This window comes from Bombus affinis, chromosome 18 (genome assembly GCF_024516045.1).
Source record: "Bombus affinis isolate iyBomAffi1 chromosome 18, iyBomAffi1.2, whole genome shotgun sequence".
In the NCBI taxonomy this organism is placed as follows: domain Eukaryota; kingdom Metazoa; phylum Arthropoda; class Insecta; order Hymenoptera; family Apidae; genus Bombus; species Bombus affinis.
Genome location: NC_066361.1, coordinates 4,215,346 through 4,236,390, shown reverse-complemented (window position 1 = coordinate 4,236,390; position 21,045 = coordinate 4,215,346). Strand labels below are relative to the sequence as shown.

The following is a 21,045-nucleotide window of genomic DNA, read 5'->3' as shown; positions in this document are numbered from 1 at the left end:
TTTCTATTTTCATGAAAGTGTAGGATCTTTTTATTGATCGATGGATCTATTTCCAATGGATTAAACAGAAAACGATTATTTAACGTGAACTAAATATAATAATGTGCTATAATTAAGATAACTAAATAGTTAATTCACAACTTTCCTCCTCGACAACGTTGGCAACACTGACTTCTCAACTAACTACTGACTGTTAATTCTTCCTTCTTCCGCGGCCATGTTCACTAGGCCTTTTTCCCGCGTAATTATTCGACTGAACGACCGATTGGTCTATTAAACTTTCCTTTTAGCAACATTGTTTATGGTTCACCTGATATTTCTTACACAATATGTCGACGATACAACAAAAGTAATTATAAATCAAGGAAAATAGAAATTAGTAGCAAGTAATTGGAAAATTACCACAGTAGGTCAAGCAGAAGATCAAACTAACTAACTTCGAACTAACACCGTGCATCCAGTTATGAAACATTTTCCAGGATCCATTCCACCTGTCACCTTCAATTCAGCCTTTGCCTGTAAACTTGGATCACACTCGGACCAGGACGCACTTGCACGCGTCGTTCCTACCCCTACATCCTCTCTTAAGTCGTATCAGAAAGTAGTAAGCGGCACTTGTTCTTCGAAATTACAGTGCCGATCGTAAGTCTTAAAACGTGACTAGATTCCAAACGACGGAAACTTGAACCTTCGAACAGAGAGGAAGAGCGAAAGAGGAAAAAAGAGAGAGCGGAGGGAGAAGAAAAGAAGGGGAGGGGGAATGGTAGCAGACTTACAGAAGGAGGATGGAAAAGGGTTCCGAGGTTGCAGTTAAATAAAACCGACAAAAATCTTCCCCGGGGAGGGCGCGAAGGGTCGTTTTTGGATGGCAAGGCACGAAGACACCGGCCGATAGCAAGCGGCTCAGACGGTCGCCATGTGTATAATAATGTTAAAGAATGTTAAATGTGCGAGGGTTTCGAGGGCCGCATACATTAGTTGTTAACAATGCTATAAAGGACACTCGGCCCGTGTCTCGCACCCCCACACGCGGCACGACCAGATTTACGATCGTTCCTTTCCGCGCCTGATTCTTATGTAACGCTCCTCAGCGACATGGAGGGTGCAAGCCGCCTGCGGATCGCTTATGAATGAAAATATTATTTGAATCGCCTGCCCTCTCGCAGTTTTCTGCCGAAAATTTGTGATTCTTCGAGAAGAGTTTCTCTGTCGATTCGACTTGCACGAAATTATAGACATTTCTCATAGTGTTGGAGGATAAAGGATTTTAGTTAGCAGAGTTTTATCGATGCGTTGATGTCGTGTGTGAGCGATGTGTTAAGCTGGTTGTTGCGAAGGTCCAATTTTAGGAAGCTTCTAGATAGTTGGAATTGCGTGTATGATGTGCAGGATTATATAAATTTACAGTTTTGTAAACACAACAGAAGAAATGCACTTTAAATAGTGATCATCGTGTAGATGTTGTAACAGGTACTTTAATAGGAATATTTTATATGTTTTCGTACGTTGTGTGAAATCTGTACACTTTTATGTATTGTTGTGAAGTTTCAATTTCAGCAGGCTCCTAGTGTAGATACCGTAATAGGATATTGTAATTTGAATCTGGATATTTTACATGTTATTGTACACTGTGTGAAATTTCTACACCTTTACGTATTTAAATTTTCCAGAGAATGCACAAGTATCCGCAGCAATTCATTTTGAAAAGTAGTTCAAACGTTCGTAGTTGATAATTGAGGTTAGGTATTGTGGTTTACTTATGGATACAATTTTGATAATATGCAAGTATTTAGAAGCATTAGTCGTTCCTAAAGCAGTTTATTTTACGTGCATCTAAAAGTAGAGCTGAGGAACAATACTTATAAAACAAGATCATTTTCCAACCAGAAAGATTCTGAGACTTGTTGCCAGCTTTGTCTAGTCTGGCTACGATGGATGTCCCTACTGTAGCATGCAGCTGCGCTGACAGTGCCTCTGCTCGCTTTTTCATTCCAATACTCAAGTTGTGTAATAGTCAATAATAGTCAAGAATCACTTTAATAACAATTTCTCTTAACAATAATATTAATATAATTCCATATTATGAAATCGAAGAAAATTTTAAATTTTATTACCTTTTCTGTAATATTTCTATTTTTCTTCGTTAATTCGTTATTTCGTAACAGACTGTACGATATAACTACTTAAAATGAAAACTAACTTCAGTTAAGAAATACAGGAAGCTTATGTGTTTTATGTGATTTTAGTATTAGCTTTATATATCAACTCTTTTTTATTAAAATATTAGATAATTAGTATTTGCCTTTTCAAATAAAATGTTCCACGAAATGGAAGTAATTTGGAAATGATATGATTAATGTTAGTCTCCATAAAATTCAAGACAATAATATGTGTTTGTTTCATTTACTTTGTTTTGTATTTCTAATTATTACTTTTTTTTTCATTCAGACATATTTTTATATATTTACCATGTTATATATAATATCATGTGTTTGCTATGCTTTTTGTTCAATCAATATACTGTATATTATTAAGAAGAAGGCTAAGGTAATGTATAAAATTGAAATATCATAATGTCTAACAAGTTTACTAAGACTCTAATATATTTATTTCATATGCTTACGAAAAAAAAAAAAAAATAATTCAAATTATCATGAAAAATGAAAAAATGTTAGATAGCATACTTCAACTAAAGAGGACAGTATATCTAGCGCGATAATTCAACGTAACCATAACGTGTGTTCCTATGTCCTTCACTGTAAATTGTCTAAGAAAGTATGAACGCCCTATTTCGTGTTCATATCGAGCATAGTCGGCCATAATACACGAAGACCTTGACGGTTAACTCACAGTCACTGACGGTATACAGAGATCGGTTCGCGGCTGTTGAACACAGCAAAAGGTTTAGCAAGAAAGAAAGGGAGGGGGCGCGGTTTCGCGAGAATTTCATTTTCCAGGCTAATTGGCCACGCCACACCGTGGCCTACAGTAAATTATGCGAGGCGTCATTTCGTTCGGATTAAATGGAAAAGCTCGGATCGAAGACAAGAAAGAAGAGTAGGAAAAAGAGAAAGAGAATTGCATTACCGTAATAGATGTAATTCATCGTGGCCGGCGGCACTTGACCACGCAGCATTTCCTAAGCAACCCCACACGCGCTATAACTTATCACCCTTGTCAACTCGTGCAAGCTGCAACCCTTGTGATAATTGTTTAAACCGACCACTGGCCACCCCTTTTAGCAGAAAGGACCGAGGCCGGTCGCTCCGGGCGTCGCGCGTTCGTGTATAAACTTTATGTACTTAGAGGCAAGCGTGTAGGTACTTAATTACGATTAAATTACTCCCCTTAAAACCCGTGGCGAACTTCGAAGGCAGGCGCTACGCCCGATAATAAATCGCCGAAAGGTGGACGCTGGTCTTGCTTGTCCCGTCGCGGTTACAGAAATTCTTTCAGAAAACTTTCTTCCTTCTTCTCTACGGTTACATTTACAAATTCATATTCATATTCAGAGTAAATATGCCTATAGAGACACACTTTGAAATTTCTTTAGTAGTGAGACACGCTTAGTTACACTATTAGTGATACATATATTAGGTTGTCCGACAAGTTTCTTTCGTTTTATGAGGAACTAACAGACGCACAACGTTTCTTGTTTTATATTACTGTCTCGAATTACGTACGATCCATTTTGTTCTGTCGAGATAAACACCGCGACATTTCACACACTTGGTTTCACGTTTGTATAAAGGTGCACTTTTGTAAAAAACACTTTTGCGAGAGAAAGACACTTTTCGAATAACCTAATGTATTTTTTAATTTATTGCGCGAGTTCTATGTATTTTTGCACACTTAAATCTGCCAATAAACCTAGCCATAAATTCTCCATTCATTACGTTTAATGCTATTTAATAGCAAATAACTTTCGTACGATACTTGTTTCCATATTGTAAAACTATACACAGATGTATGTTGGCCACGAATCGTTATGGAATATTTTTGGACAATTTCATATGTTTTGTTTCGTGTCCTATATTCGTGTCAATATCATATACAATATCACTTACTATCAAGTCGACCAATATCATCACTCATTGCATTGCGATACTCGACACTGACCATTCTTTTTCTACTAAATATTTGACTTGCTCAGGAATAAGAAACAAGAGAGAAATATCGTCTCTCATAAACTCGAAACTGAGAAACTACGTAAAAATATCGCCGTAGACTAAATCGAAAAATAATAGAAAGGTAAAAAAAAGAATAAGAGCGCGAGTCTTGTATCTCGTGCTGGAAAGCGAACATGAAACGCGATGAATAGACTTTGGACGGCCTCCAAAAAATATAGCGAGACAAGAACGGGAGCGATAGAGAGCGCGCTAGAAAGAAATGGAATAAGAAAGAAAGAAGAGAGAGGAAGCTTGGCTCTCGTAACGAGAGAAACGAGTCAGCCTGGAACACTCGAACGGTAAAGCGAAACGAGGCCGGACCAGGAAGCCTCGGAGGAGTGAGAGCGCGATAGCGAGCAAATAATAGGGAAATGATTTGCTCCTTGTTAGATAAAGGACACTGTGAGGGGACTCGCGAAAAGAAATATTGCCCCGAATGAAAGGAAGTAGGCGAACGAAGAGGATCGAGCGACGCTCGGCCCCCGGGGAGGAAGCGAATTCTTTTTCCTCGTAACCGCTCTTCTTCTTCGACTAGGTCGTGCCAGGTCATCCGTGTACGCATTCTGCTCGATTAGCAGCTAAATAGTGTTATTAAATAGGTTTTGCAATTCGATATTTAATTGATCCACACAGATTCAATTTTGTATATTCTGTATTTCACCACCATGCACAGCCACTAGAACACACTGGATACTCTCTGATAATTAACACGTGGCAGACGCCAAAAACAATAGAACGACGTTAAAAGTCGTACCAACTTTGCATATAGGAACTAGTGATCATACCAACCTAATATTTTTCTCGACAAATAGCGCCCTGTGTTTCTCTTTCCGATGGAACTTGTATCTTTCATCTGTGTTCATCATATGCTGCATCTTATGCGTTCAGCCTTTCTGGATTTCTTAAACCTTTTTTCAGTGAAAAATTCAGTCCTCAGAACGAAGGAATTTTACATCTGGTACGTGAATTTAGTAGTTTGTTGGAATAAGAAAATATTTTTAATGAATCGATGATTATGAAAGTAGAAATTGTTGAGTTTACAGTTTTCTTAAGTGGATTTATTGGGTTGGCAACTAACTGATTGCGGATTTTGTTATTTGATGGTACTGACAAAAGCTGCAATCACTTAGTTGCCAACCTAATATTATATGCGATACCGAATTAGTGTCAGGCTAATGTATTTTCCACATCTGCATCGTGTTTGTCAATCTGTTAATCGAGTTAATTCTTAACTAGAAAATTGGTTCTACACAAGTATATAATTATAACATTACACTTAAGAGATTGGGATTCCAGTCGACGAGTTGACTAATTTTCTTCCAGTCGATGAGTGAAAACCTTGACTTCTTTACAATTATGGCCAAGACACTTATTTTTGTAGTGTACTTTACCAATTAAAATACTAATAATATAATTACCTTGTTCAAATATTTATTGGGTTGGCAACTTAGCGATTGCGGATTTGTCAATACTACCTAATGACAAAAGCCGCAATTACTTAGTTGCCAACCCAACAGATTGAACGTAATACATAGAAACGAACATAAAACACAATACCACTAAATATTATATGAAATTCCAGGGAATATTTCGGCAATTCAAAAACAAAATTCCACTCATCATCCTCGTTACAGCTCAAATTTATTTATCATTTTCCCATGCCAAATAATAAATATAATACCAAACGAGGATTATTCGTGTGAACGATATATTAGGTTGGCAACTAAGTGATTGCGGATTTGTCAATACTACCTAATGACAAAAGCCGCAATTACTTAGTTGCCAAGCCAATAGATTTGCTAAATAACAAACTGCTGAATTTAGTAATTTATTCCAATTGTTTTTGAGAAATTCGATATAAAAATGATAAAATATGTATAAAAAAGTAATGGTTAGAAATATAAATAGGTTTCTCCAATAGTTTTTCCTTCAACTGATTTGAACTGACAGAATTTGAATTTGGTAGATGATAAATCGACATGGTTAGGTACAGTTTTTTCCAAAACGCTTTTTTAAGTGGTTCAACGTGTAGTATTGTTAAAGAATCGATGGTTACAGTAGAAGTACAGGAGTGGAAATTGTTATATCATGACGTACAGGGCTGTTAGCTAGGAAAACACGATGGAAGTTCGATTTTCGTCCAGTCACGTTTCATCACTCCGATATCGTGTCCCATCTTTCGTTGCTTATTCCAATTCATTATTTTAACATCGATCCGATGATATCATAGCATTGCCAACGATAATCAATAATGGACTGTTCACGTAATTATACGAACGTTTAACATTCGTTGCTACCACAACATTTTTAGAAAGTTTCTTCAATTAAAGTTTCCAATTATTCATCGCGAAAAGAGATTCCAACGGATTTTAATTTCTTCATGACGGTGGAGTCTTCGAATCGATTCAACTTTTAATTAATTTTCACGCAGAATCTTCCGGAATTTTTTTTTTTTTTTTTAACAATAACATTCCACGGAATATCGACTGCTTTCAAACTTTCAATTCTTTCCTTAGCTTCTCCCTGATTATACTTTGGAAGAATTATTCCTATTTTATCTCTTCTGGAATAACGAGAAGACAACGAATTTGTTTCAAAACCTGGAAACTCTACTACTTGGATAATTTTATTTTAGAAAATATATTCTTCTAATATTTTCAATTGTTTGACATTTTTTCTCATAGTATACCCATCCTAGAAAAATTGTTTCTTATGGGCTAATTACAAATTAACGATTAGAGTAATAATTTCCTTAAAAACCTAAGAATCTCGACATTTTTTAATGATTCACTTTATACTCTAGAAATATCATTTCCATTACAATTCTTATGGACAAACAATAAAGCTAAGAAACTAGCTGGAAAATGAAAAAGTTTCAAGGATTTGCAACAAATTATCTCACCAATAAAAATCTCAGTAAACGATTTCCTTCAGATATTTCATATTTCAAATTATTCTCAGACTCCCAATATTTTCTACAATCTCACTATATATATTGATTTGGCAACTAAGTGATTGCGGGTTTTTTCATTACCACCTAACGACAAAATCCGCAATCACTTAGTTGCCAACCTAATATATCGTTCACACGAATAATTCTCTTTTGGTATTATATTTATTATTTGGCATTGGAACATGATAAATAAATTTCAAGCTGTAACGAGGATGATGAGTGTAATTCTGTTTTTGAGTTGCAGAAATATTCCTTGGAACTTCATGCAATATTTAGTGGTATTATGTTTTATGTCCGTTTCTATGTATCACGTTCAATCTGTTAGGTTGGCAACTGAGTGATTGGAGATTTTGTCGTTACCACCTAACGACAAAATCTCCAATCACTCAGTTGCCAACCCAATATATGCAGAATTTGAGTTACAATATAAAATTTGAATTATGATATATAACAATATTCAAATATCCTAAATTATTGGATTGGCAACTAAGCAATTGCGGATTTTGTCATTGTGTGGTATCGACAAATCCGCAATCACTTAGTTGCCAAGCCTACACTATACTGTGTTACACTATACATAAATACCTTCTACAGTTTCGTGAGGAACGAAAGCGTCGGTAATCTGCCGCAAAGATTTTCTCCCTTTTCCAGCAATTTCACGAAGCTCTCACGAACTGCGATCGTTTCCCAGTAAACTCATGACAGGTGCTTAGCGACGCGTTTCCCAGAACCGGAAAATCCTCGGTTAGATTCACGAAACGGCGCGTTTATTCGGGTTGGAAAACAAGCCTCGAATTCGTGTAACGACGAAAACAACGAAAAACGGAAGAGCGGCGGCAGGGGGAGGAGGTGCGAGATTCTGCGAACGAATCGGCCGGCATTTCTCCGCTTGGCCGAGCGAAGGGTTGACTCGTGGGATGGTGAGCAGCGTAGGTGGAGGTCGAGGATAGGGTATGCATGGCGGCGGAGAGTCCGGTAGCGATCATCAATCAGAAAGGCAGTCAGCCGTCCGTCGGTTGGTCGGCTGGTCAGCCACGTCCAACGCGTACGGAGTTTCGCGCGAGGAACGCATCTACCTACGAATCCGCGAGTCATGCTTCGACTACCGGGGCCCCCTGACAATCGATCCGTGCCGCTAACCTACGCTTCTCCGCTTCTTCTTTTCCTATGTGTCGGTGAACAAAGAGGGAGACGGAGATGGGTTAGGGGAAGTTCGAGCTGCGAAGGTTTTACGTTGTTTCAGAGTTGGATTTGTATATTGCTTCGGGTGCAATCGTGTGTTTCATCCTATCGTGTCGTTCAGCTATTCAAATTTCAAGTTTGTGTAGAGCATTGCGGTTTCGTGAAGTTCTATTGGGTTCTTATGTGTTTCACGCTTGTAAAAATTGATTAAGATCACTGTTGATCTTTGAATAGCACTTTGTAAATATTATAGTTCATCTTGGTGTTTGGTGGTTTCTAATTTGTGATAGGTATTGGTACTAATACATGGACCTACAGATTATGCTTTTGAGAGTATTAGATTTGTCCGAGCTTTTACGTGGTTGTACTACCAATGTAGATGAATTATAATTTTCTCAGTTATCGGATATTTTAAACAACAAAAAGCTCTATCAATATCTTGATCTGTATGTAATACAATTTCGCTTTACATAAATTTATTTACAATTACAAATCTGAGCTTTTGCGTGGTTGCACTACCAATCAAAATGAATTATAATTTTCTCAGTCCTCAGATATTCCAAACAACATAAACAATATCATTTATCAATATCCTGATCTGTATGTAATACAATTTCGCTTTACATAAATTTATTTATAATTACAAATTCGAGCTTTTACTTGGTTGCACTACCAATCAAAACAAATTATAATTTTCTCAATCCTCAGATATTCCAAACAACATAAACAATATTATTTATCAATATCCTGATCTGTATATAATACGACTTTGATTTACATAAATTTATTTACAATTACAATTCCGAGCTTTTACGTGCTTGCACTACCAATCAAAATAAATTATAATTTTCTCAATCCTCAGATATTCCAAACAACATAAACAATATCATTTATCAATATCCTGATCTGTATATGATACGACTTTAATTTACATAAATTTATTTACAATTACAATTCCGAGCTTTTAAGTGGTTGTACTACCAATATAGATGAATTATAATTTTCTCAGTTATCTGATATTTTAAACAACAAAAAGCTCTATCAATATCTTGATCTGTATGTAATACAATTTCGCTTTACATAAATTTATTTATAATTACAAATTCGAGCTTTTACTTGGTTGCTCTACCAATCAAAATAAATTATAATTTTCCCAATCCTCAGATATTCCAAACAACATAAACAATATCATTTATCAATATCCTGATCTGTATATGATACGACTTTAATTTACATAAATTTATTTACAATTACAAATCCCAGCTTTTAAGTGGTTGTACTACCAATATAGATGAATTATAATTTTCTCAGTTATCTGATATTTTAAACAACAAAAAGCTCTATCAATATCTTGATCTCTATGTAATACAATTTCGCTTTACATAAATTTATTTATAATTACAAATCCGAGCTTTTACTTAATTTTACTACCAATCAAAATGAATTATAATTTTCTCAGTCCTCAGATATTCCAAACAACATAAACAATATTATTTATCAATATCCTGATCTGTACATAATACGACTTTGATTTACATAAATTTATTTACAATTACAAATCCGAGCTTTTACTTGATTGTACTACCAATCAAAATGAATTATAATTTTCTCAGTCCTCAGATATTCCAAACAACATAAACAATATTATTTATCAATATCCTGATCTGTATATAATACGACTTTGATTTACATAAATTTATTTACAATTACAAATTCGAGCTTTTACTTGGTTGCTCTACCAATCAAAATAAATTATAATTTTCCCAATCCTCGGATATTCCAAACAACATAAACAATATCATTTATCAATATCCTGATCTGTATATCATACGAATGTCCTTCACATAAATTAATTTATAATTACAAATCGAAAATTCAGCGACTTTAAAAATTTCCACATTTTCTGTTTAAAAGAAAAAAGAACACACACAATGTCGAATGACACATCTTCCAAGGAAAAAGGTAACCTTCCTCTACATTTTATATCATCGGCTCTCATCCTACTCTCAAGCGACTTTACCCTTCGAGAATCCTCTTTCAAAACGCCATCATATCAAACGCAGGGGGCCTTCAAGGTGATCACGCTTCGATAATTAAATTACGAAACTCTCTCGCTCCCCTTTTTTATACTCTCTTTGGATGGTTCATGTTGCATGACTTTTTATCGGCGGCTTGACATTTTCTAAACAGAATGGCTCGGTATTCTGGACATGACCCGTCACGACAAGCCGAGCCAGCCGCTGGGAGATCTTTCAACGCAACCATCGGCTAATTACCCCAGACAATCCCCTCTCCTGCCACTGTCACCCACCCCAATGGCCACGGTGCGCGTCTCCGTTTCTCCCCGGAGGCGGCGGCGTTCGCAGCGTGGCGCAGTTTCCGCGAAAGAAAAGACGCGTAAGAAGGGAGCGCGGCTAATGTTCCTTAAAAGTAAAGTGCTTATAATAGTAGCCGCTTGTAACGTTGCCGACGATCGCTGCTAAGTTGATTTTAAAGCCACCTATTCCACGCCACGCTCGATTCTTCCTATTGTTCGCTTGCTTTCAGAGGAATCACAAATTGTCTCGGGCTTTTATCAGCCTCTTGTCATTTTGTATTTATCTTGAACTGCCCGAAGAAGTCCGAAATAGTTATACATACGGTACTTTCTCATTTAATGATTCCCCTTTGTACCGGTCTTTGTATTTTGCAATTTTTTCGTAGTTTCTTTTCTCTCGTATTCTTTAGAAAACCTCACCGTTTTTAGATAAAAAAAAAGTGACAGATGTTACGTGGTCACGTACTTACATAGATGGCGAAATATCCACGCAATTTCTGTATTTTTATAAACGTAATTAAAAAATGGGACTTACAGAGAAATTTTCGTCTTACAAATTTCACAACGAGTACTTCGTTTCGGATATTTCGTATATTAAATAATAAACAAGCAAAATCGATGCAATTCCTATTTTCTTAAATGCTACCTTACCACTGCATCATTACCACTGCATTACTAATGCATTGCCATCTAGTGACAAAATCCACAATCGCTTAGTTGCCAATCTAACAAATGGCGCAAGCACGCTCGATCCAGTGATCATTCACGCTCACCCAGAATATCAGTTTATTTTTCGAAACGTCAATCTATGATTTTCAATATCGGAGAGAAACACAGTTTGAGTCACAATTTGAAAATATCCTGAACTTTAAATAAAAAACTAAACTATCCGAGAAACAATCTTGCAAGCCAGCTTTCTACGTGCACAAAAACTGTCTTCTGCTCTCTTTTGGCTCGACTTCCTGCCTCGCCGCAACCTCTGCATCCCCATTCAGATTTGACAAAAGGAATAGCCGCTATCGCTCGTGGACCTCCGTCCTCTTTCGCTCGTTGTTTCCTCGTGTCAACGTCCTGCGCGCAGAACCAACGACGAATCAAACGGCCATCAGAGCAGGCAGGGCCTTTGAAAGCGGCGCTGTCGAGCGAAGGCGGTCAGACGAAGGGGCTTAACACTTTGATCGGTGAATGACTGGCGACTTTGCATTATGAAGCTAAACTGTTCGCGTCGAAGAAGCGCGCGGACTAAGCTCCCGCGAAGTCAACTTTTTATCGCGTTGTGAGGCCCGTCGCGGGCAACAGGTTTTGCACGATCCTCGGGGACACGCTAGTTTCTCGATTATCCTGCTTTAAGCGCACCTCTAACCAACCTATTGCACTAAAGATTGTTATAGCTTTGAATATAACAGGAACATCGTCTTTATAAACAGCGACGCTTAACGGTTACTTCTTAGCGTGTTTTCAGATGCGCTGCACTTTTGAAAGCAAACTTTGGTTGACGTGTATCCCACCGAAACTTCTACGTTTGCTACTCTCTCGTTGAGATTGACGCTTGAATAACTGGCAGAGTTCCAATCATATGCGAATGATGCTATTTGGCTGTTTGGGCTTCAGCTAGTTTCGTATTTTGCAGGAAAATGATTTGTTGATCTTCGAAAGTGCACTTTGCACGTCGTCGAGTAATAATATTTCACCTTGTATAAGGTATACTAGGTCTGTTACATTTTAATATACTGCTGGACACAATTAGAGAATTGCAATTACCAATGGTTCTATTCTATCAATTAAATGAATGAAAGACAGGGTGTCCTATAAGCTTGATAGATTGATATGATTTTGGTTTAAAGACACGCATTAGAAGTAAAATTAAATTAACATAAGGACCGAGTATAAAAGTCCAAGTTACATGGAAAACGATCCTCTAATTATTTTGAGTATTAAATATCTTGTAAACATATATTTAACTTTACCAATATAATCCTAATAGTGGAGTTTCATTACAGCGTTAATCGAACTTTTTAACCTTTCCTATAAGACACGCAACGATATGGCCAAAAAGAATATTTACAAATATTCGAATAGCTTCACGAGCAGCTACGGCGTATTCGTATTCGTCGGAACGTTAGCTGGTGAAAAAACTGTTTCTTCCATTGCTGCGTGATTAGCGAAGAAACATCAGAGCCTTGCCTCCACGAGACCACCAAAAGTGCAGAGGACATCTTCCATAATCGTCGTTAAAGAAAAACAATACCGTTCATGGTCCAGTATCGACCAAACGAGCCGCGAGCTCGAGAAATCGTCGGGAGTCGTAATCTCCGCTGAGAATCACGGTTTTTTCCTTGAGAAAGTCGCCTGGCGAACATCGGCAACGATATCAGCCCCGGCCTTTTTGCCGTCACGCCGAGGAATCTTCTTTTCTATTCCCGTTCGTTCGCGCGAGTCTCGTTTTATATTAAAAATGAACTGTCGCTTCCAACGACCAACGCAGACGGGCATTCGACTGTAGCGGCACTTTTATTTGATAAATCGCGCTACGATCTTCTCCGTCGGTCATCTGAATTTCTGATGCATTATTTTCCCCCGGTAGCACCGGCTACGTCGAATCGCGCTCGGGGAGGTCGACCAGAGGGTGGAACTCCACGATCCACGCGCGCTGCTCTCTCCGATCTCCCTCGTCGAATCGACGGGGGACGATTTGGAAATCGATAGCCGCTAGTTTAATCCTCGTTATTCCACTGTTTACTGCGGGGAGATCGCGTGTGTTTTTGTTGTGACGGAGAAAGTGGACGTTAGAGAATTAGAATTTCGGCACGATGATTTGGAAGATGTATTTTCATTTAACAGCAAAGGTGTTACGCTGCGAAGCTTACCATAGACCGTATCCCTAACCGTCGCTCGTGGTACTACAGTGTTGCAGATGGATCGTCTTACATGACCGGCGAAATATATACAATATAGCGACAAACGCGTAGTTGCCATCAAGCAGCGAGTTCTAGAAACGTCGATTCGCTTTCGGTTCGTTATTTCATCCACACAAAGAAGGTGGCATACGTGATCATAGGCGCGAACGGTGGCGTGACCCGAGCGTAGTGGGGGTCGTCTTCGAGAGAAAACAAAGAAAAGATCGAAGGGCAATCAGTATCATTTGAGGATTCAAACGTTATGCATCGAGAGGTTCAAACGAATAAAATTAAAGTCGATTAGTCTAACGAATATATCGAGAAATATCATAAAGTCGGATCGAATTCCTGTATCAAGCTAATTGTATTTATCATTAAACAATTTGTGACGTGCTCATTATAATATTAAATATTGTTAAATATACAAGTTTATATTAACTCTGTTAATTCAGTGTTAAACTCGTTTGAACCATCTCTGTTATCTTAAGCAAAACGGGGTAACGACTAATTCGCGGCGTCGATTATCGGAATCGTAGCGAGATTTTATGCCCCTCGCTAACGCGTTTTCCTCGCGACGGTCGTAGCAAAAGGATAAATGGGCAAGCAGTGATAAGTTAAAAAATTATGAGTAAAAAATACCAAGGTTCAATTGTACTCTCTGTGGGCTTTTGTACTTTTTGTTGTCACCAAGCGGTGGAAGTTGAAAATTAGAGGACAATGTTTATAGGTTAGAATCTGTGTTTTTGCTTAAAAAATTAAAAAATAATGCATTCAAGAGCTGTATAAAAAATACCTATGTTAAAAAATACACTAAAGTGGGGGACAAAGTGGAAAAACGGTGCACGAAGACGATCTGTGTATATTTGAAAAAGAACAGAGTAATCTGAACATAGTGGAAACACAAGAACAATAGGAAGAATATGAACAGAGTGTAGTGACAAAAGTATAATTTAAAAGAGAAATATACAAGCGAGATCATAAAACGAAGATATAATTAGAAACGTCTAATTGTAAAGGTATATAGTGTGTATAGTGTAATGAATGTAATGACAAAGGGAAATTATTACATCAACGATCATTTTCTCGTCGACGTGTAACGACGCAACTCTGTCAACACTCGGATGCGGAGACCATCGAAGCAAAAGGTATTAGATTGTCCGAGAAGTTTCTTTCGTTTTGTAAGGAAACAATAGACGCACAATGTTTTTTCTTTTATATTAGTTTATTGAATTACGCACCAATATAATAATATAAAATATACAAATATATAATGATAATAAAATAAATAATGTAGTATCGTGAACGAGGGGCCTGCGGGGTGTCGTGCAGATTATAAACAAGCGGTTGCTGAGGCGTGAATCATAAACAAACGGTTTAAGACATAAGACAAGCGTTTGCTAGGGGACAATAAACGAATTAACAGCAGTATGAGTTGAGAAGTCAAAGAGTGTGGATTGTGTTGTCGAGATAGTGTTGTTAGCGTTGTTAAGAGAGAGTTGAATTTACGTTGACGAGAATTGTTAATTATCTAGTTGTTTTAATTATTATACGCTTGTTGCAATTAGTTCATGTCGAATAACCATTGTTTTCTGTTTAATTAACATCTGTTTAATCCATTCATTATTAATAAACTAATTACAATAGTTTACGATACTACAATAATATAAAACAGAAATTGTCGTTCATCTATTATCACCTTATGAGACGAAAGAAACTTTTCAGACAAACCAATAATATAGAATCTACCTTAAACGCTAAGATCGAAATGCTAAATGGAAAAATTATCAGATTCGCGGTAATTAACATTGAACCGAAAGTGTAGCTAAGTAAACAATTAATGATTTGTTTCCATTGTCGCACGAGACCGAGACGAGTTTTAGGTTCGTCGTCCACTCTCATCCATCATAGTTCTCGTTCCCTTTGCTTCGCTGACTTTCCACGCGTTTCTCCCACTTTTTCGCCGCAGCTTTTCCGTCCTACTTCGCGAAACCTGCCAACGGTTAAACGGTTTATAAACAGTGGCGGTCCGGCGATTTATTAGCCGCAGGTTGCTCAAAACCAACACGAAAATGGCGCTCGCGTGCCGTATACTACCCCCTCCCCCTTTTCGTCTACTTTTATGTAATTCAGATGAAATAAGTGAAATATTTTCCTTATAGCTATCACATGCTTATATTAGGTTATCCAAAAGTTTCTTTCGTTTTATTGTTATAATTTATTGAATTATGTACGAAATAATATAAGATAAAAATTGTTGTTCATTTATTATCATCTTATGGAACGAAAGAAACTTTTCGGATAACCTAATAATATGTGATTTGTGTACATAATTATGTTATATATATAAGTAGTATAATTTGTGTATATATTGAGTTGGCAACTAAATGATTGCGGATTTTGTCATTAGGCGATGACAATATTAAGTATTAGATGATTAAAATATCAAAGATTTAATTTTTATTTAAATTATTCATGAATTTGTATATATATTTATTTATCAGAAAAATAATTTGTAGTTTATTTTAATTAAATATAATGATTAGGTTAGTACTACTTTTTGTTAAATAAATCAATTTTAATATAAATAAGGAATTAGACAAATTAAATATGTTCATCTGTTTAACAAAAGCATGGCTTATTGATTTTAATTTTAGGTCTGTCTGCTTAATGATGAAAATTTAATGACTGCAGTATAATTAACTGTACAAAGGTAGCATAATCGATTGTTTTTTAATTAACCACGCTTAGTTGCCAACCTAATACAAATAGCCACTTGAATTAAAACAATTCCACCTGCTTTAGAACAAACAGTAAAACAATACCAAGCAATGAGTAACTACATCAAACCCATATTTCATCCTTTTACATTTCTGAAACTTGTCTCGCTCAAATGCAACGCATTAATTTCTTCCTAACAAAATATTTTCAAAATGGGCTACCAAGGGGTACAATTTAGATATTTATTAGCTTGGCAACTAAGCGATTGCGGATTTTTCAATACCACCTAATGACAAAATCCGCAACCACCTAGTTGCCAACCCAATAAATAGAAGAGATGACTTCCCTAGATTTCTTCGCTATTTATTCCTCCTCTAACAAATACTATACTTTGCATATTTCATATATCTTGGCATATTACGCGCAGTCCTTACATCTTTGAATATCCAATAAGTGCATAAACATCCGCAGTCTATTAATTGCATGCAGATTTCTATTAAATTCCCTTCCGTATGTGACAAAATTCTGGCATTGTATATTCCATTACAATCCAACGATTTCGAATAGATAAATGAAAATTGTATGCGAGTTACCATCGCGAAAGCATAATTCACAGCACTCGTGGAACCCGATCTAATCGGTGAAATTCAGCGAAAGTGTGAATAGCAGCGTGTAATTAAGAGAGAAGCATAGAAAATCAAGCACCGTTTAATATGTCCTCGAATCTGTCCTATTGCAGCGTTTCAGGTTCCTCTTTCTTCTAAAAATGTACAAGACAAACACAAATTTCTTTCAAGTACAAACAAGAGAAGTTTCCTTCGTTGTGACAATTTTTCTTTAAGCATTGCCCCCCCCCCCTCATTGCCTTAGAATATTTCCATCAACTTGTTATTGAAGCTAGAGATCGTGGTTTGTCTCAATTTGCAAACAATTTGCATATATGTCAAGGAAACTACAGTGCTACTGCATAATTCTTCAATTTTTGTTTGAGACTCGGATGAAAAATTGAAGAACAACCCTTCCAGAGTAAAATGTTGTTTCACGAGTCTCATTGGAAGTAAAATCTTGTTAATAGAAAAATATTCCTAACGTCTAGAGGCTTAGAAATAATAAAATTGTTATTTTATATTTGAGAGGTAGGATCGCGTTAGTTATTATTATATTATCTGGATAATAAATCCACGCTTCTCGGAGCAGAAAAGCCTTTACTGCACACGCTTAGAAGGAACACGAACGAATGAACGAAAAGAACAGGAGAGGTCTTAAAACTATCGATCAGGTTTATCGACCGTGTCTAGTAATAACTTCTAGTTACTCCTTTTGTAACTAGCCGTCAGCACATAGATGGCGAGCGAGAACTCACCTTGTTATTTTCAATAAAAATCTTGCAAACACTGATATTATGCATGGTTTCCTGTATTTATCAAATTCTTTGAAAAAATTCAGAAAGTTTTTCCACTTTTCCATCGGACCCCTAAAACTGCCATCGTTTCACAAATATTGTCACATCGTCCTGACAGGTTCTCGCTTAAACCGGTGTTCCACAGATTCTACAAACTTCTATCGCTTGCACTTTATCGAACAATTACAAACATTACAAAAAATCTGCAAGAAACGAGCGATTTACACAACCAACGGTCGAATACCCTTTTCGAGAAACCATTCTCGCACCGTGCAGTGTATCCACGCTGCTATTATTTACATCTCACTAGCGGCCGTCCCTTCTGATCAGATTTCCGCCACTTTTCCGCCATTCATCAATCTCCGACAGGGGTTGTCGAAACATTTTTATCGAACAACGTTCATTCGAAAGATCGGAACCGAGCGACGGACAATAAAACGAAGAAACTGAGGACGAAAAGGCGAGAATCGTATGCCGGACACTTTGATCCACGCGACGGTAGCAGAAAGCGGCACGAGACGAGGCGGAAACGGAGACGGCGAGGGTGAGACGGAATCGGGAAGGAAGAGGGCTGCCATGAGCGCCCCCACGCTTTTATAGCGGCCCATTTGGCGCAACAACGAGCGTGGAAAGTTCTTTTAGTGTCGGTCCACAGATTCCCCGAGCCGAAATATGCGCACGATTATGGGGTTCCGGATTATCAATTTGTTATACCGTGTTTATTATTCAAGCACCGGTTCCACGCAGATGTGCAGTTGCTCGTTGTAACATGATATCTACGCGTTGCCGATTCTCGTTTTTACGCACGTTTGCCAAGTGTTAGAACTGCGGTAACTGTTATCGTAAATTTGTTAGGGCGTTCCTTCTTCTTATAGGGCGTCTGCTGTAATTTTATTTGTTGCGGATTCATGGCACAGCCTGTTATTTTGTCGAGTGGTTTTCTTATTCGATAAAGTTCACTGTTGCTGTTTTACTTTTCTAGTTATCTTCGGCAAGAAGATTTTCTTCAATCAGATCAGAATGTCGCGTTGCAAGATTCCATTGAATTCTATAGAAATTATTTTCATATACGATTTTTATACAATTCGAATGTGCAATAAATTTTGACAAAAGTACGTGTAACTTGAAGTTGCATGTTTGAAGAAACGCTTCAGTGAATTGTGAATTGTGAATTCATTTAGAACAGCAGGAATTTAAATAGACGTGTTTGGCAACAAGAGCGCGGAAGAAATCTCCCCTCTGATACGAGTCGCTGAAACTTTTCCATTCTACTTTGTACAGCATTGTAGAGCAGCTGATAAGAAGAGCTCACGAGGATTTACGTCGGAGGATTGAACTATCGTTCGATTTTATGACCGAACCAACTACCCTGGCCTTCTGTTTTCGACGATTCAGCCACCCACGATCTTTCCAAATTTAGAAAAATCGAATTTCACAGAAACCATAGTCTTCCTTCCTTTCTTTGGTATAAGGAAACAAAGAGTATCTTCATTTTGAGTTAAATCAAATCACTATATCTTCTTTTACTTGTTTCTTTAATTACGTGTTCAACAATTATTGAAGAATGTTCTTTTTCAAACGCGTGCTTTATCCCTCGGTTAAATACGTTCTACGTGATATCATAGTCTTAAGACCACCCCTCTGCTTCCCTTTCATCTTTCTTCTTTTTCTCTTTCGTCGAGCAAACGCAGTGGCTTCTAAGGAGCTTGCAGGCTGGGATTTCCTAGGAGAGTTATCTTTAATTCGCCGCGGATTTACTTGCCAATGAATCTTTAAATTAGATGCTCCTCTCTCTTTCACCAGTGCTTTCCTCTTTCCGAGACTCCTAATCGTTCAATCACCTTTATCACCGAATCGACTGGAACCTCGGCTACCTTCTTTCGCTAATATCTCTTCCCTTCGGTTTCACGTGCTTCTTATTTCGATGCTGATTTCCCTGTAAGTCTACCGGTTACGTACAGTGCATTGTCAGTCTCTTAACGTATTTATTTTGCATGTGACTTTCAACAAAATTTTGTTGATGAACATTTTTATCTTCATTGATCCAAAAAGAAGAAAAGAATTTCTACCTATTTTGATGTTGATTTCCCTATTAGTCTACTGATTACATACAGTGCACTGTCAGTCTCTCAACATATTTATTTTGCATGTGACTTTCAAAAAAATTTTGTTGATGAACATTTTTATCTTCATCGATCCAAAAAGAAGAAAATAATTTCTACTTGTTTCAATGCTGATTTCCGTGTAAGTCTACTGATTACACACAGTGCATTGTCAGTCTCTCAACATATTTATTTTGCATGTGACTTTCAACAAAAATTTGTTGATGAACATTTGTATCTTCATCAATTCTAAAAGAAGAAAATAATTTCTACTTGTTTCGATGCTGATTTCCCTGTAAGTCTACTGATTACATACAGTGCATTGTTAGTCTCTCAACATATTTATTTTGCATGTGACTTTCAACAAAAATTTGTTGATGAACATTTGTATCTTCATCAATTCTAAAAGAAGAAAATAATTTCTACTTGTTTCGATGCTGATTTCCCTGTAAGTCTACTGATTACATACAGTGCATTGTCAGTCTCTCAACATATTTATTTTGCATGTGACTTTCAACAAAAATTTGTTGATGAACATTTTTATCTTCATCGATCCAAAAGAAGAAAAGAATTTCTACCTATTTTGATGCTCATTTACCTGTAAGTCTACTGATTACATACAGTGCACTGTCAGTCTCTCAACATATTTATTTTGCATGAGACTTTCAATAAAATTTTGTTCATGAACATTTTTATTTTCATCGATCCAAAAAGAAGAAAATAATTTCTACTTTTTTTGATGCTGATTTCCCTGTAAGTCTACTGATTACATACAGTGCACTGTCAGTCTCTCTACATATTTATTTTGCATGTGACTTTCAACAAACTTTCATTGATGAACATTTTTATCTTCATCAATTCTAAAAGAAGAAAAGAATTTCTACCTATTTTGATGCTCATTTACCTGTAAGTCTACTGATTACATACAGTGCACTGTCAGTCTCTCAACATATTTATTTTGCATGTGACTTTCAACAAAAATTTGTTGATGAACATTTGTATCTTCATCAATTCTAAAAGAAGAAAAGAATTTCTACTTGTTTCGATGCTGATTTCCCTGTAAGTCTACTGATTACGCACAGTCTCTTAATATATTTATTTTGCATACGACTTTCAATAAACTTTCATTGATGAACATTTTTATCTTCATCAATTCTAAAAGAAGAAAAGAATTTCTACCTATTTTGATGCTCATTTACCTGTAAGTCTACTGATTACATACAGTGCACTGTCAGTCTCTCAACATATTTATTTTGCATGTGACTTTCAACAAACTTTCATTGATGAACATTTTTATCTTCATCA

At 36.8% G+C, this 21,045-nt stretch overlaps 1 protein-coding gene across 1 annotated transcript in view; it reads right to left on the bottom strand.

Moving 5' to 3' along the window:
- LOC126926601 (homeotic protein proboscipedia) overlaps window positions 1-21,045 on the bottom strand; it is a 63,658-nt gene that overhangs the window by 31,407 nt on the left and 11,206 nt on the right. The window lies entirely within an intron of this gene.